The sequence below is a fragment of the Eptesicus fuscus genome, chromosome 2 (assembly GCF_027574615.1).
Source record: "Eptesicus fuscus isolate TK198812 chromosome 2, DD_ASM_mEF_20220401, whole genome shotgun sequence".
In the NCBI taxonomy this organism is placed as follows: Eukaryota; Metazoa; Chordata; class Mammalia; order Chiroptera; family Vespertilionidae; genus Eptesicus; species Eptesicus fuscus.
The window spans coordinates 110,348,041-110,363,427 of NC_072474.1; positions in this window are offsets into that span (position 1 = coordinate 110,348,041).

A 15,387-nucleotide genomic window follows, 5' to 3' on the forward strand; every position below is an offset into this window, starting at 1 on the left:
ATAGCGTGGGGGAGTTTAAAGAAGGTCCTAGAGGACACCATTTCTGCAGAGGTGTGCAGGACAAAGGTCTTAGGTTTGGGTTCTAAGGACCTGGATTTGAATCTCAGTGCTCCCACGGAGCCATCTCTTGGCCAAGACCAGTTAATGTAAACACTGAGGACATCAAGTTGTGATCAGGAAAAAGAGAGCAATAGTATTTATCTGAAAGAGCCATTCTGAGAACGAATTTCCATGGGCTAACTCCATTCATTCACTCATTCACTCATTTGTTCACATACTATTACAGAAACATTTACTAAGTGCCTGTATATGTGAGGCACTGTGTAAGGATCTGGGAAAATAGTGATGAATAAGAAATCTGATTCCATTGCAAATTGGGCTTTAAAATTCTATAAGTGCTATACTCTTTTAAACAAATAGTCCCTACTTGTGATTATAGAGTATGAAATACTAAATGGATAGCAGCTCTGATTGACATGATGTTGGTAGGTCTGGAGTCCACCAAATTGCTTTCCCTAGACACCCAGGGATGCTCCTGAGTCACTTCCCTGAAAAGCCTTTTCTTCCATCTTTCAAAGTCAACTAACTAAAATGATTTTCATTAAAAAAAATTAGTAGTGTCCAGTAACTGAGAAGTTCAAGGTTTGCATTTGACTACCAGGGACTAAGTGTTCAAATGATGCTCTGAGGCCCATTTCTTTTTTCCTTGGTGCTATTTCACTCTTCCTGAGGAAGCTAAGATGGCTCAGGGCATTTCTGAGATTGTAACACCTTCTAGGACCATAATGCCAGAAGAAAGAGGGTATCTTTTTCCAGACGATTACAGTAAAAGATCTGGGGAGTAAGTGATTGGCCTGGTCTAGTTCAGATGTCTATCCCTAAGCCAATCATTGTGGCCCAAAAGTGGAAGCATCTCTGATTGACCAGGCTGGTCAGCTGCTCATCTCTGAAGCAAGGGATAAGAATGGGTGAAGAATTTTTCGAGAAATGGTTGCATAGACAAAAGTTATTCTGCTAAGAAATGGACATCTTTTCCTTTCATTTTTCTTCTTCATCACCAAAACTCTGTTGAGGGCCACATCCTTCTTCAGAACTAGCAATGTTCTTACCATTAGCAATGGGTTCTATTTGGGTCCCCAAATTGGAGAACTGTCCAGAGATAACTGTTAGAAATACAGACAGAAGAATAATTCAGACCCTCATCTTAAAGATGGATGTTGGTATGGAAGCTTTGCTCATAGATTTGTCTCAGATAAAGCACTTAGAAAGGGAATCTCACTGCTAGTTGAAGGAGATGAAATATCTTCTCAAATATTCTGGGACATCTATACTAATAAAAGAGTAATATGCTAATTAGACCTGGAGACCTTCTGGAGACCTTCCGGTCATCCTTCCAGACAAAGCCATGATGGCAGGGCTGAGGCAGAGGCAGTTAGGGGCAATCAGGCCAGCAGGGTAGGGCAGTTAGGGGGATCAAGCCAGCAGGGGAGGGCAGTTGGGGGCAATCAGGCCAGCAGGGGAGGGCAGCTGGGGGAAATCAGGCTGGCAGGGGAGGGCAATTGGGGGGAATCAGGCAGGCAGAGGCAGTTAGGGGTGATCAGGCAGGCAGCCAGAGAGGTTAGGGGTGATCAGGCAGGCAGGCAGAAGGGTTAGGGGCAATGAGGCAGGCAGGCAGGTGAGTGGTTAGGAGCCAGTGGTCTGAGAGGGTGCAGGCTGGGCTAGGGATCCCTCTACCACGGTGAACAAATTTCATGCACCAGGCCACTAGTAAGAGTATAAAGTGACAGCCAACTCATACCAGTTCATTGCTTCTTGGTCTTCTACACTGCCCCCATTCAATGATGTGTATAATAAATAACATTTATCCTCAGCAGCCTACCACTCCTGGTGGTGATGAGATTCCTTTCAACAATAAGGACACCAGATACAACTGTTGTGTCTGACCATGACACCTTGGAATGTTGAAGATCTTCCAGACAGTGCTGATGCTGCTGGCTTCAACAATCTATTGCCTGTGGCATTAGTTCTCTCCTGAAACACATTATGCAACACTTTATTTCTTTACAGTCAATAAATATTTATTTTTAAGACTTAATAAAATATATAAATATAAAAAAATACAAACCACTCATAATTTACCCTCTTCCAAATCCCAAATTTAATATTTGAATATATATATCACCCCATATTTTATCAGTATACTTCCATTTGATTGAGGGATGGGTTCCTAATTTAAAAGCAACAAACTGTGAAGCTGATTCTTTCATAGCATCCTATCTAATAAAAGAGTAATATGCAAATTGACCATCACTCAACACACAAGATGGCTGCCCCCATGTGGTCAAAGATGGTTGCCCCCATGTGGACACAAGATGGCCTCCACAAGATGGCCAGCAGGGGAGGGCAGTTGGGAGGGATCAGCCCTGCAGAGGAGAGCAGTAGTAGGCAATCAAGCCTGCAGGGGAGGGCAGTTAGGGGTGACCAGGCAGGCAGAGGAGGGAAGTTGGGGGTGACCAGGCCTGCAAGGAGGGCAGTTAGGGGTGAACAGGCCTGCAGGGGAGGGCAGTTAGGGGCAATCCGGCTGGCAGGGGAGCAGTTAGGCATCAATCAGGCTGGCAGGGAGTGGTTAGGGGGTGATCAGGTTGGCAGGCAGAAGTGGTTAAGGGCAATCAGGAAGGCAGGCAGGTGAGCAGTTGGGAGCCAGCAGTCCTGGGGTCCCAGATTGGAGAGGGTGCAGGCTGGGCTGAGGGACACATCCCTGTGCACGGATTTCGTGCACTGGGCCTCTAGTTAAATATAAAGTAGCAGGGAAGGTGTTCTTGGAGCATAAGCCTCTTCAGGTACCTTTGCAATGGGCATCTTGTAACCAAGTACCCAGGTTTTTCCCCTCAAGTTTTTCATTATTCTTTCCTGATTATATGATGACTTTGGTAGACCTGGTCTTATTTCATGGGTTTCTCACTCCAAAATTCACCCTTCAGTATATCATTTCAGGAAATATCACAGCCTTCTTTATAACACTTAATTACATCTAACATCTAGATCCAAAGTTGTTGATTTTTAGAAAGGATTTCCCATTCCAGTGTCACTGCCTAATGCAAGTTTGGTCTACATTGATTGAGGTTATAATAATAATTTTTAAAAATAAGTTAGCTGAGACTCTGGTGGTCCTGGCAACCACCCACATAAGGGCCAGCACAGAAAACCCAGTGTATCCCAGGATGGTGAGGGCCCAGCCATTGCATAAACACAGGTTAACACTCACTCATATCTCTAAATTCCAAGTTCTTTGATTCCTGGCCATTTTTAAAAAGTTCTGATAGATTTCTATTATTTTGATTTTTTGATGAGATTCTAAACATTTCTATAATCCACCACTATAGATCCACAAAAGCTGTGATCTTCCTCTCTGTGTATCATGTGTGTGGATAAGTGTTCCCACAGAAATAGGGTATACAGTGGACACTTCAGAAGCTTGCTCTTTTGACTTAACAATATATTGTTGTTTACAATGTGATACACACACAAAATATTTGGACTCAGCCAGAACAGAGGCTTTTCATTCTATCTCACCACTTAAAGTGTTCTCATCAACTGGAAACAGGTATCTAAAGACACCCTGTGCTTGTGATACACCTGTTATCCATCCAAATCTCTGTTGTAGTAAGGTGTTCCTAGATTTTATTCCAGGCTGTGGACTCCAAAATTCTTAGCAAAACCCTTAATCAAGAGGAAATTCTCCCAATGTCCCTCATTGTGTAGCTGCCAGGATAGAGCAGCCAAAATGGTCTGGGATATTCCCTGCTGGTGAGACTTGGGAGAAGACAGGTAGTAAAGCAAAGGTGTGGGGAGGCTTTTGGACAGCATGAATGACAAGAAGAAATCTGATATAGTTTAGAGAGGGTGGGAAGCTGCCCCATGAAAAATACATTTTGGGCGAGACCTGTTGTGTCACTCTTGGGAGGGAGAAGCTGAGAGCTTTTTAAGAGGACATGAGCAGTGTTCCAGGATCTTGGAATGGAGTATTGAAAACCTGGAGGGCAATTATTGTTTCTGGAAGGTGTCCAATTCCAAAGGACATACAGTAAAGCAGAATGGCAGAATCTGAGGGAAAGCCTGGGGACAGACTTCACCTTGATGGGAAGGGACATGCGGCAAAGCCGGAGTTGACCAGTGACAACTTGGCCTTTCTCAGTGTTTGTCCTGGGAGTGTGTGAGTGTGTGAGGTTACCACAGGGGCAATTGAGCTTCGGAAGGAGGTCAGAGTGATGACCCAGATACTCTGCTCCTATGAAATACATTCTTCCAAAAACCCAAAGCCTATAACCAGAACCTCTTTCCTTAGTTTGATGATTTTGTGTATTTCCTTTGGTCAAATACCAAGGGATATTATTTAATCCCTGTAGAACCATACATGGAGTTCAGCTTGTGTTCAGCACAGATCTCACTCAACTGTCATTCATCTAAAGATCTAAAGAAAATTTAACTTGCTCTAGGACATCGAATTACTAGAAAATAGAATTTTGAAAAAGTGTGGAAAAGTATCTTCAAAAAGATTAATAAAGTCTGTGCCCAACACTAGATTTTAGAATCAAAAGGGTCCCTTTGGAGGCCAACAAGCTGACATCTTCATTTTAGAGGTAAAAATGGAAGCAAAGCAAGACCCAGTAACCTGGGCAATGTCTTCTGGATGGTGAGGGCCAGAGGCAGGGCTGGTGAAACAGGCCTCCTGACTCTCAGGCCTCTGTTCTTTCCATTCCATGGGGCACTGCTAGAGGCAACTCCTGAGAAATAATAGCTATATGTTTGCTAGAAATTCAAATGAACCTCCAGGAATTCACTACCTGAAGAGATTCAGCGTTTCCATGATGTGAGCTGGCTAGCGGGCGACTTCAGAAGTTCTGGGGAGGATGAAAAGCACATCAGAAGGAGGGTCTTTTGCATTTTGTGTTCCACACCCTGTATGACAGCAACTCTTAGAATATCTAAATGCCAAGTGTCAAAGGCTCTTCCTCACCTGGCTGGCTCCTTCTCCCTAGGCATGTCTCAGCTGAAATGTGACACCCACAAGAAAGACCTTAGTTCTACCCCTCATGGTGCCCACTTTTTCCTTTACACACTTAGCAAAGTTCACTAGTGCTTGTACTTGCTTATTTCCTCTCTCCCCACCACCCTGTGAATTTTGTGAAGGCCGTGCCCAGAGACGGTGGGAGGGCTGTGTATTCCCCATTTGCCCCTCCGCACTCACCAGGCTTTTCTCCATCCTGTTGTGCAGCTGAGAAGCTGACTTTCATCACCTGCATCAGGTTCTCTTGACCTCTGACTTCTGGCCAGGTCCTGCCGATAGGGGGGTGGTGCAGGCATTTGAAGAGGGAGGTCTGTTTTCCTTCCTCTGCCCCTTTCCAGGTAGTTCCAAGTGTGTAGGCTGAATCCTTCTACCCAAAGTCACAGATTGGGTCTTTGGCTCTCTCCTGAAGTTAACTACTCTGACCCCTGGCCTTTAGGGGAGGTAGAGATGATAATAGTTTCCCCCTGTGGCCATCTCTGGTTAAAGTATGGCTCTATTATTGTTTTAATCCCACCCAAACCTTTGAAAATTCCTGAGTCCTTTATTACATTTTTCTCAGTGGCTACATCTGGATGTTCACTCCCTTCTTGCTGAGGCTAAGAAAGATTCAGTGACTTTTTTTTAATTACACATATTTAAGTGGATGAAAGATCACACATTCCATAGAGCTGCAGGAAGGGGAACCTAGACCATTGGGTGGAAACTTCAGTGAAAGGTAGCGGCATGTTTGAAGGAAAAGACATGAGAGAGATGCAAAGGCCCATCATCAAGAAAGGTGAGTGGGTCTTATAAGTAGGAGTTCAATAGATACTATTGAAATGAAATAGTTTCAGTCATTTCTATGCCACTACATTGCACAGCTGGAGAGTGGGGCAGACTGCATGACCTCGGTGAGAAAGTGAGTCTAGGGGACTCGCCTACACACAGTCTGAGGGGTCCTGTCATGCCATAGATTTCCCTTTTCTGCTGAAAAACAAAAAGGTTAGACCCTTTTCAACTCTAAAGTTCCCTGATTCAGCATTTCCATGATGTGAGCTGGCTAGCGGGCGACTTCAGAAGTTCTGGGGAGGATTAAAAGCACATCAGAAGGAGGGTCTTTTGCTAAAGCTGCCATCTTGCCCATCTCATCATGACCCTGGACTTCAGGTCAGTCAAGCCCACACATGTACTACATGTCCAGTGTCCACCCAAAGACAGTTTTGGGTTCCTGGCAGACAGGGACTGAGATTTCTTCATTGTCAAATTCTCCAACAAGGAAACAGGAATATTGAAAGCGCTGTGATCATTCCGGTAATAAAGGAAGTAAATGTTTGTGGCAGAATTTCCTAGCTCCTCCTGGTTACTGCCCTCAATCCTTTGTTGTTGTTTTTTTTAAAAATATATTTTATTGATTTTTAGAGAGAGAGGAAGGAAGAGGGATAGAGAGAAACATTGATGTGAGAGCAGAATGTTGATGGGCAGCCTCCTGCACACCCCCTACTGCAGATTGAGCCTGCAACTTGGGCATATTCTCTGACTGGGAATCAAACCAACAACCTTTTGGTGCATGGGACGATACTCAGACAACTGAGCCATGCCGGCCAGGGCATTCTTATTTTGATTCTGTGTTTCCTGGCTCTTAACTCCTCTTGACTAAATGTTCCGTCCTTGGCCCCCTATTTTTGCCTTGGAGCCACAGTGGCTTTGGCTTCTCCGGATCTGGCCCCTGTGAAGTTTGCCTTCCCACACTGCCTCTAATGACCAAGCCTTAAAATCTCCACTTTCCATGCACAATGGATCTCCCTCTACCTTTCAGCCTCATCTCATTTCTGAACTTTACTTCATCCTTCACTCCCATTTTCTTAACCCCTATATGAAAGGGCAGTGGTTTTCTGAGTAAAGTGCTTAGAATATCTAAATGTCCTCAGAAACCAAAAGCCATAATGTACCTTTCCTGGGAAACTGTCACAGCAATTGTTCAACACATCTGTGTGTGTATATATACAGTTGGCTCCAGGATGTTTCCAGCCCATCTTACTTACACACACACACACTCACACACACACACACACACACACACACACACACACACACACACACACACGGCTAGTATGCTAAGTGTCCCTCCGCTCATCCAAACAGTCGCTATAATGTGCACGGACTACCAGGGGGCAGATGCTCAACACAGGAGCCGCAGAGCTGCAGTGACTTGGCAGCAGCCGTTCTCAGGTGACACACCCCAAAACCAGAGAGGAGGGAGCCCGATTCCTTGCAGGGCCGCACAATTCCACCTTCGGCCGTGGGTTATGTTGTTGCTGGGGCATTGTCGGCCCCGAATCTAGTTTACTGCACACTTGCATTTTGTGTTCCACACCCTGTATGACAGCAACTCTGCAGAGTGCCCTCTCACATTCCAGGACCCCTCAGGGGATGTTGGAGAGCGGGTTTTGCCTGATCTCCACAGACCAGGCTGAGGGACCCCACCTGCCAGAGGGACCCTGCTCACTCCGCAGATGCTGGGACCATGGGAGGTTGGCTCCAGGGTGTATCTGGCCCATCTTACTTGGTCCCACCCTGCTGGCCACCTTCTAATTAATTTCCTTTCAATGTGCACCAGGTCACTAGTTTGGTAATAAAGTGACTCCTGTGTCCTTTTCTCCCTGGGCACATGGCTAGACTGCATTTCCCAGCCTCCTTTGCAGTTAGTTGGGCCATGTGACTGAATTCCAGCCAATGGAATGTGGGTATCAGAGATGCATGCCACTAACCGTGGGTCCCTAAAATCTCCCACACTAACCTCAGTGTTCTGTCTCTTCTTTTGTTGCTATTTGGATGCAGGGTATTGCAGTGATGGATTCTGAGGCCCTCAGAGATGTTGGAGCCAGTAGATGAAGGCGTCTGAGTCCCTAAATGATAGTAGAGTCACTGGATGAAAGAGCCTGGGTCCTTGAATAAAACAGAGTGCCCCCTACCTGCTGACTTTCACTGGAATGTGACATTAACAAGAAATAGCCTGTTATGTCAAGCCACTGAGATTTTGGGGATGTTTGTTACAGCAGTTGGTCTCCCCTGACTAATACATCCACTTACCCTAAGCTTTGAGGCTTCATACCAGCCTCCTTGAATCTCTAGGCTATGCTTCTCATGGGAAACATTGGGTCAGTTATAAAATAAAATTCTACTAAGAAGTTCATTTTAGATAGAAATATTTTTCTTAAATATATATTCCAATGGTGTGTGTGTGTGTGTGTGTGTGTGTGTGTGTGTGTGTGTGCAAGGTTGAGAAAGCTTCTTTCAGTAAAGGAAACAGATCTGCTTTGATGTCCAATAATCTGGTACCAGCTGTTCCAACTAAAATGACCCAAATAGAAAAATAGCACGTTAGAAACAGGAGAAAGAAAGCTTTTCCCATTAGCTCTGGCCAATGATTACTGTGGCAAAATCATTGTCTCATCTCCCAGCCTGTGCTGTTTTTGGCAGAGACTCCAACTTATGACCTTTCTAAATTAAAGTTTTCCCTTGAAGGAGGATTTTAAGAGAGGAATTTGATAATTAGGAAAGAACGGAGAGGTTTCTTCCTTGTAGAGTGAGCCAGCTACGTCATGTCCAAACCCCAAGATAGGAAATGCTTCCACTGATTAGTCAACAGCCATGTGCATTCCAGTGATTTGGTTCATTCATCCCATCAGCTGCTGCCCAAGGCATCTTAAACCAGGGAAACCTCACCTTGTTTCCAGTTGTTTTTGGTCATTTCTCTAAGAGCTATCATAAAGAATATAATGGGGGGAAACCAAGGAATGAAACCTGAGGTGCCTGACCTTTATAGAAGGAAGATTCCCATTTTTCCAATGTCGTGAGGTCACCTGGGGGCACTAGTGACCCGGTGCACATTGAGACACATGCACACTTGGGTAGAAGTATTGATTCTGCCATTCTCAGTGTGACTTTGGGGAGGTCATGTAAGCTCTCTTGGCCTGTTTCCTTGTCTGTAAACCAGTAGTGGCAATGTCCACATGAAGGGCTGCTGAGAGGTTTAAGTGGGAAAACAAAGGAACAGTGTCTGAATCAGTGGATGCTGACACCTGGTAGATATTCAATAAATACTGTCTTCTTCCCATTGATCAGCAGTGGAGACCCTGGAGACCTCTGAGTTATCTTTGCTGAAACTCTAGAAAAACAGTGTGGGTAGGGGAGGGTATGGCCATCTGGTGGGAGAGCCACTGCAGAGTGGAGGATATTTCCATCTCCTCACTTCACATGGCAAATTCAAGCCTGTAAGAGGGAAAGTGAGGAATCTAATGCCACCCAGCTAGCAGGAGGTAGAGCCAGGACTCAGACTGGCTCTCTATTGCCTTTTACACCATGCAATCATGTATTGAGCACATACTAAGTGCCAGATTTTACAACCCCAAAAGAAAGGTTTTATTGTTACTCACATTTAACAGATGAGGGCACAGAGGCTCAGAAAGACAAGGTTACTTGCCTAGATTCATATACCTAGTACATGGTGGAGCATGCCTGATTCATTGAACTCTGAAGCCTTTGATCATCACAATGTTTTATGCCACCAGGAGGAGCTCTGAGATTCACCAGTATGCTCCAGATCCGGGGGTCAGAACTCCAGCCAGACACCAAGAGATGAACTAAAGGCTATAGGATTAGTAAGCCACGTCTTTGTGCTCTCTTGTTTCATTACAGATATAAAAGTTCAATCAGCAAGAACAACTTCAGCCAAAGAAAGATCTGCTTCCTGTCCATCTGTTCAGAATCTGTTCTCCTGATGACTTTCAAAGGGGCTCAGAGCCCAGATTACTTGACAGGATAACAGAGCAAACCAGCTTCGCTCCCACAAATGCAACTTCCAAGGGGCTATGAGGTAATTCCCTTTAACTGTCCAGTCTAGACTGGAATGGCCAAGCTCCGGGAAGTCCCCACGTCCAGGACAGAGCCAGTGTCTGGATGCCCAGATTGAAGAGTGGACACAGCACCCAGCCTGCCCCTTGGCCTATTCATGTGATCTTCTGGAGAGCTCTGTGTTGCAGATGCTGCACCTGGAAAGGTCCTGGCCGGTGACACTGAATGAAATCAGCACGCACTGAGGAGGAAATATTGTTTGCAGCCTGGGCAGCTTGCACATTATCAATGTTGCTTCTTCTCCGCTGTGCTTCAGCTCATGACTTCCTAACGAAAGGATTTTCTGGTCCAAACCTGCAGCCTGATAGAGTGGAAAAGCCACACATGAAAGTGGAGTCGGAGGGAACCAGTGCACCACATGTGTCCAGCCCATTTCCTGGGAGGGTGCAGAGCAGAGCAATGAACCAGCGAGGCTTTGCCCCCTCCCGGCACAGAGGCATGGACACGTTTCTTACCTTCTCAGTGCCCACATCTATAATAGGGGACAACAACAGTGCTTACCTCAAAGGTTGCTAAGAGCATTAAATGAGCTAATAAGTGTGGCACCCTTAGGACAATCCCGAGTCCATGCTAAGTGGCACAAAAGTGCAATGCATGCCATTGTTATATATTTGTCACCAGTAAGATGGGGATACTAATAGCACACACACACAGGGCTGTTGTGAGGAACCAATGACTGGATATCTGAGGGACTTAGCACAAAGTAGGTGCTGGAGATAAGTAATGGGGCTCATGCAGAGATATTGACCAGAGGGGCTTCGGAGAGTGTTGCTTCAGAATCCTGGAAGCAGATACCCAAGTCTTGTCTACCAATTGCCATGTAATTCTTACACAGACCAGGTTATTAGCATATGTAGTTCATTGTTTCAGGAGGTAATATTAAAGGGAAATGAAAAAAATCAGGTAGGCAGCAGGCTGGGCTGGGGTCAGGGGTACTGATTCAACCCTCCAAGGTCGATGTAGCCATGACCAAATCTCTCCTCACTTGGACCTCGATTTGAATCTAGGTGATGTCCCAAGTTTTTCTGCAGGATAGTAGTAAATAAGATAACCTTGGGCATCACTCTCATCCACTGTGGGACTGGAAAATGGAAAAGCACTCAAGTGAGCAACTTAACCACACCAAGTTCTGATGGAGATGTACAGGGCCACCTCCATTGCAGCGTGCATCCATAACATTCCATTTATTCATTCCACAAATATTTTTGAGCTGTCATTATGGGCCAGGCACTGTTCCATACACCATTGAACAGGACAGAACAAATGGCTCTTAATGTGTGGATAGACACACAAAAAAAGTAAAATAAGAAAATAAGTGCTGAAGAGAAACTGAGAAAGAAGGAAGTGTTGTGAGTTTATTTTATTTTTAAATTTATCATTATTGTTTAAAGTATTACAGATATCCCCCCTTTTTCCCATTGGCTCCCCCCTCCTCCCTACTCCATCCCCTCCCCAGACCTTCACCCCACTATTGCCTGTGTCCATGGGTTGTGCATATATGCATATAAGTTCTTTGGCTGATCTCTTCCCTCCCTCACCCCTTCCCTCTGAGCATCCTCAGTCTGTTGAAGGGTTATGATTTTAGATGGGGGGCCGGGTAGGCCCCACAAGGAGGCAGTGTGGGTATCCAGTGTCTTGTCCCCACACAGTGCCTGGCAGACAGTTCCTTCCAGTAAATGTTAGAGGAACAAATGCTTGAATGAGCAGAACCCGAACCCTGAAAAGACTGATTTGGATGCATATGTGAATAGTCAGTCTATTTTCATATGAAATAGATTAGCTCTGACAGTTTCCAGAGCATGACTGAAATGATTACATTACCATTATTTTAAATCTGAGTAGCATATGGGGCATGAGAGCTACATCCTCCCAAACCAGGCCAAGCAGTAGAGGCTCAGAGCAGGTAGAAGCGTTATTTGCACATTGCTGCCCCCTGGTGGTGGTACGAAATATAGCCACAACCCAACTTTTTTTTTTTCTTTTCCTAATGTAAAATGTGCCAATGGGTGTACACCATAGTCATTGGAATATTGGAAATGAACTCTCAGTGTTGGTGACCATATCTTTCAAGTCTAAAGTATGAACAGAATGGTCTTTTAGTGGGCAAATGTCTATAACCTATGAAATTAGGACTGTTTTAGATAAGTCAGTGCAATGATAAAGCATCTTATTTCACTATGGTAGAGCAGGTCATCTCCTCTTAAATATCACTCTTCATGGGTTTATAGTGAAAATAATGGATCAGACTCCATAGGAACCCGAGATAGTTCCCAGTTCCAGGATTTCAGGAAATTTTCTCAGGGAGTCTACGTATGGCCTTCAAGGACCCTCTGAACTTTTGTTTGGAAACCCTATTTCCAAAACGTATTGGGAATGTCAGATCCAAATAGTTGGGAAATTTGGAGCCATTTGTTCAAGGTGAGACCACCATGAGATTACAAACTTGTGTTGGCTCATCACTGTGGTTCTACACACATGTCCCATTTCACCTCGTATCAAGGTGACTGATAACCGGGTCACTTCTGTCACTGAACTTGTGACAAGTTTGCTAACCACTATGACCCTCTGTTTCCTCATCTGAAAAAAAGGAGCAAATGAATACCTACCAAATAAGGTTAATCAACACAGGATTAAACATAGGCATGTGAAAGAAAGCAGTGTAATAGCAGAAACCTGTTAGATGCTTAGAAAATGCTTTTAAAAGAAGATTGTTAAACATTGATATCTGTGTAAGCTTAGAAAGCATTCAAGAGTCATAGATGATAGGAAGACTTATCTGATGAATTATTCCTGGCATTAGGTTCCTTGTAAGCTATGAACGGTCTATCAAATAGTGAAAATTTCTTATTGATGGGCTTTGTCTGTTTTTCCTGGTGTAGCTCTGTTAGAGAGTACTTTGAAAGCCATTAGGAGGAGAATTTTGCTGTCTTCTGTGTTTGGAGATAACACTGCTGACCTCATTTCTGTTCACACTTAGATTGAGAACAGTATTCCAATATAAAGGCTAATGTTTCCTCTATTATGTACCCAGGAAAACTGCCTTGGGTCTGCATCTTGGATCCTTATTTGCAGAATCAATTGCTTTTCTTCTTTTTTAAAAAAAAATCTTTATAATTATTATTTTTATAGCCTTTGACATGTTACTATGTTTATTTTATGTAATGAATAGACCAGTGTGTATGTATTTTAACAAAAATGGAATATCAATCAGCTGCCTCTTGCATGTCCCCTACTGGGGACTGAATCCACAACCTGGGCATGTGCATCTGTGACTTCTTGGTTCATGGATCAATGCTCAACCACTGAATCATATTGGCCGGGCTCATTGAGCTTCCCTTAAATTAGGTATTCAACAACCCAATCCACACATAGAATTAAACTGCAAGTAAATGCATAGGGGTGTGTGTGTGTGTGCGCGCGCGCGTGTGTGTGTTTGTGTGTGAAAGAGAGAGAGAGAGAGAGAGAGAGAGAGAGAGAGAGAGAGAATCTCTGGATTTCATTGCATCTGAAAAGGTTTTGGACACAAAAACAATGCATCCTCACCATGGCCTGTTTTTGTCATTTGAGTAGAGCCCATTCCACCATTGAATTGTATGTCCTTCAGACTCACCCAGCAGGAACTAGGTTTGATGGATTTTTCAGCCAACCCATAACACTCACCATGATGCCTGGAACTTAGTTGGTGCTCAATAAATATTAACTGATTGTTGGTTGGAACTTTGCTTTTGTGAATTAAACAATTGCAGAGTTGATGCTTTAACCAGACTGTTTCCGTTTCAGTCACTTGACTCCCTCAAAGCTGAATATGTTTATAATAACTTATTGCTCCAAGTGATGGCACTTCATCCTTTAGGAGGAAAAAAAATCCAATTCGTATTTTGAAACTTCTTTTGGCATTTTTAAGAGGTGCCCCAGTGTTCTGTGGCCGGATTGTCTTCATGTCTCCGATTGTACATTGCACTCAAGCTCAGAGTGGGCACCACACATCGTTAACAGCATTGTCGCTGGTAAGCCTGCCAGTGAGACTTTTATTAATACAAAGGAGGAACTGAGGGTAAGAAGTTTACTGATTATAGGGCTCCTTTGTCTAAAATTTAAACAGCCTGGCCATTTGGATTCAACGGATTTACAACTTAACCCACTGAAATATTTTTCTATTATAACAACAGAACAGTCTCTGAATTTTGCTCCCCCACTAACTTCTCACTGGAGCTGACAAACACCGTCATGTGATGTATATGTAATAACTACAAGGTCGGGGCCATGTTTTGGATGGATGTGTGTGTTTCAGCAATGCTGGTGACACACCTTCTCCTCGGTCTTGGGACAGCCTGACATTTTTTCTTCTTCAGTGCTGAGAATTTCAGAATTACTGGCCAAGAATTGTATGGGAAGTTAGGGGTTATCACATCCAGCTTTCTACCCCCTGCAGGAATTCCTTCTATGCAGTGTGTTTCAAAGATCCTTAAACTGCAAATCATATAAGAAATAAATTTTACACCACAACCAAGCGCGCACACAGCAAAAATGCTTAGGATAAAATGGCAGTGGGGAAAAGTCCATTAAAGCCATTTGGTTTCTTCATCTCAAATTCACCTTCCGCTATGGTCCCCAAAACATGACTATGGGTCCCAAGGCCCTGACACCGAGTTAGAGAAACACACTGGGAGAAAAAAAAAGTGATGAACCTAAAGGTGGCAGAGAATGACAGTGTAATAGCAGTGAAGATGATGACGGTGATGATGATGATGATAGTAACACACATTTATTGAGCACTTACTGAATGCCAAGCTGTCATGCCAGCACTTAATATGCCTAATTTCACCTGCTCCTCAAAACAAGCCTAGGAGTAATAAGACACTATTACTCCTCGGCACAGTGAGAGTGTGGATGCCAAGGTATGGGAAACAATGCCCAAAATAAGTCATGGGACTAGTGTTCAAGCTCCAGTTTATCTAATTCCAGATCCTCTCACTTCTCCTTCAGGGGAGATAAGTTATTGCAAAGATCTGGCCGAGGGTGAAATAAACTTTCCCACAAGGTGGATAAAGAGGAAACACCACCAGGTGAGGAAGTGGGGCCTTGAAAAGCAGCTTTGGCAAATTAACTTCCATCTCCCCAGGCCTCCTATTTTTATTTTTTAACAGTCAAAGAACATACACCGCCCGGCATCACTCTTCCCGACAGCGGGGGATTACATGCTGGACTTGACTGAGTTTCTCTCAAGGGGAATTTATTGCAATTTCGAGGATGGTTCTTAAAAGAGACGGCTGTTTTGCATTTTTTATATAGCTCCTAAAAAATATGTCAGGTTTGATTATCTACAACATCGCCTCTTATAAACTTCCCGCTTCTCTTCCTCCTCTCCTGACTCTCAGCTTCCCCGACCTTTGCATGCATTGGCTGTTGACAAACCTGCCCCCATA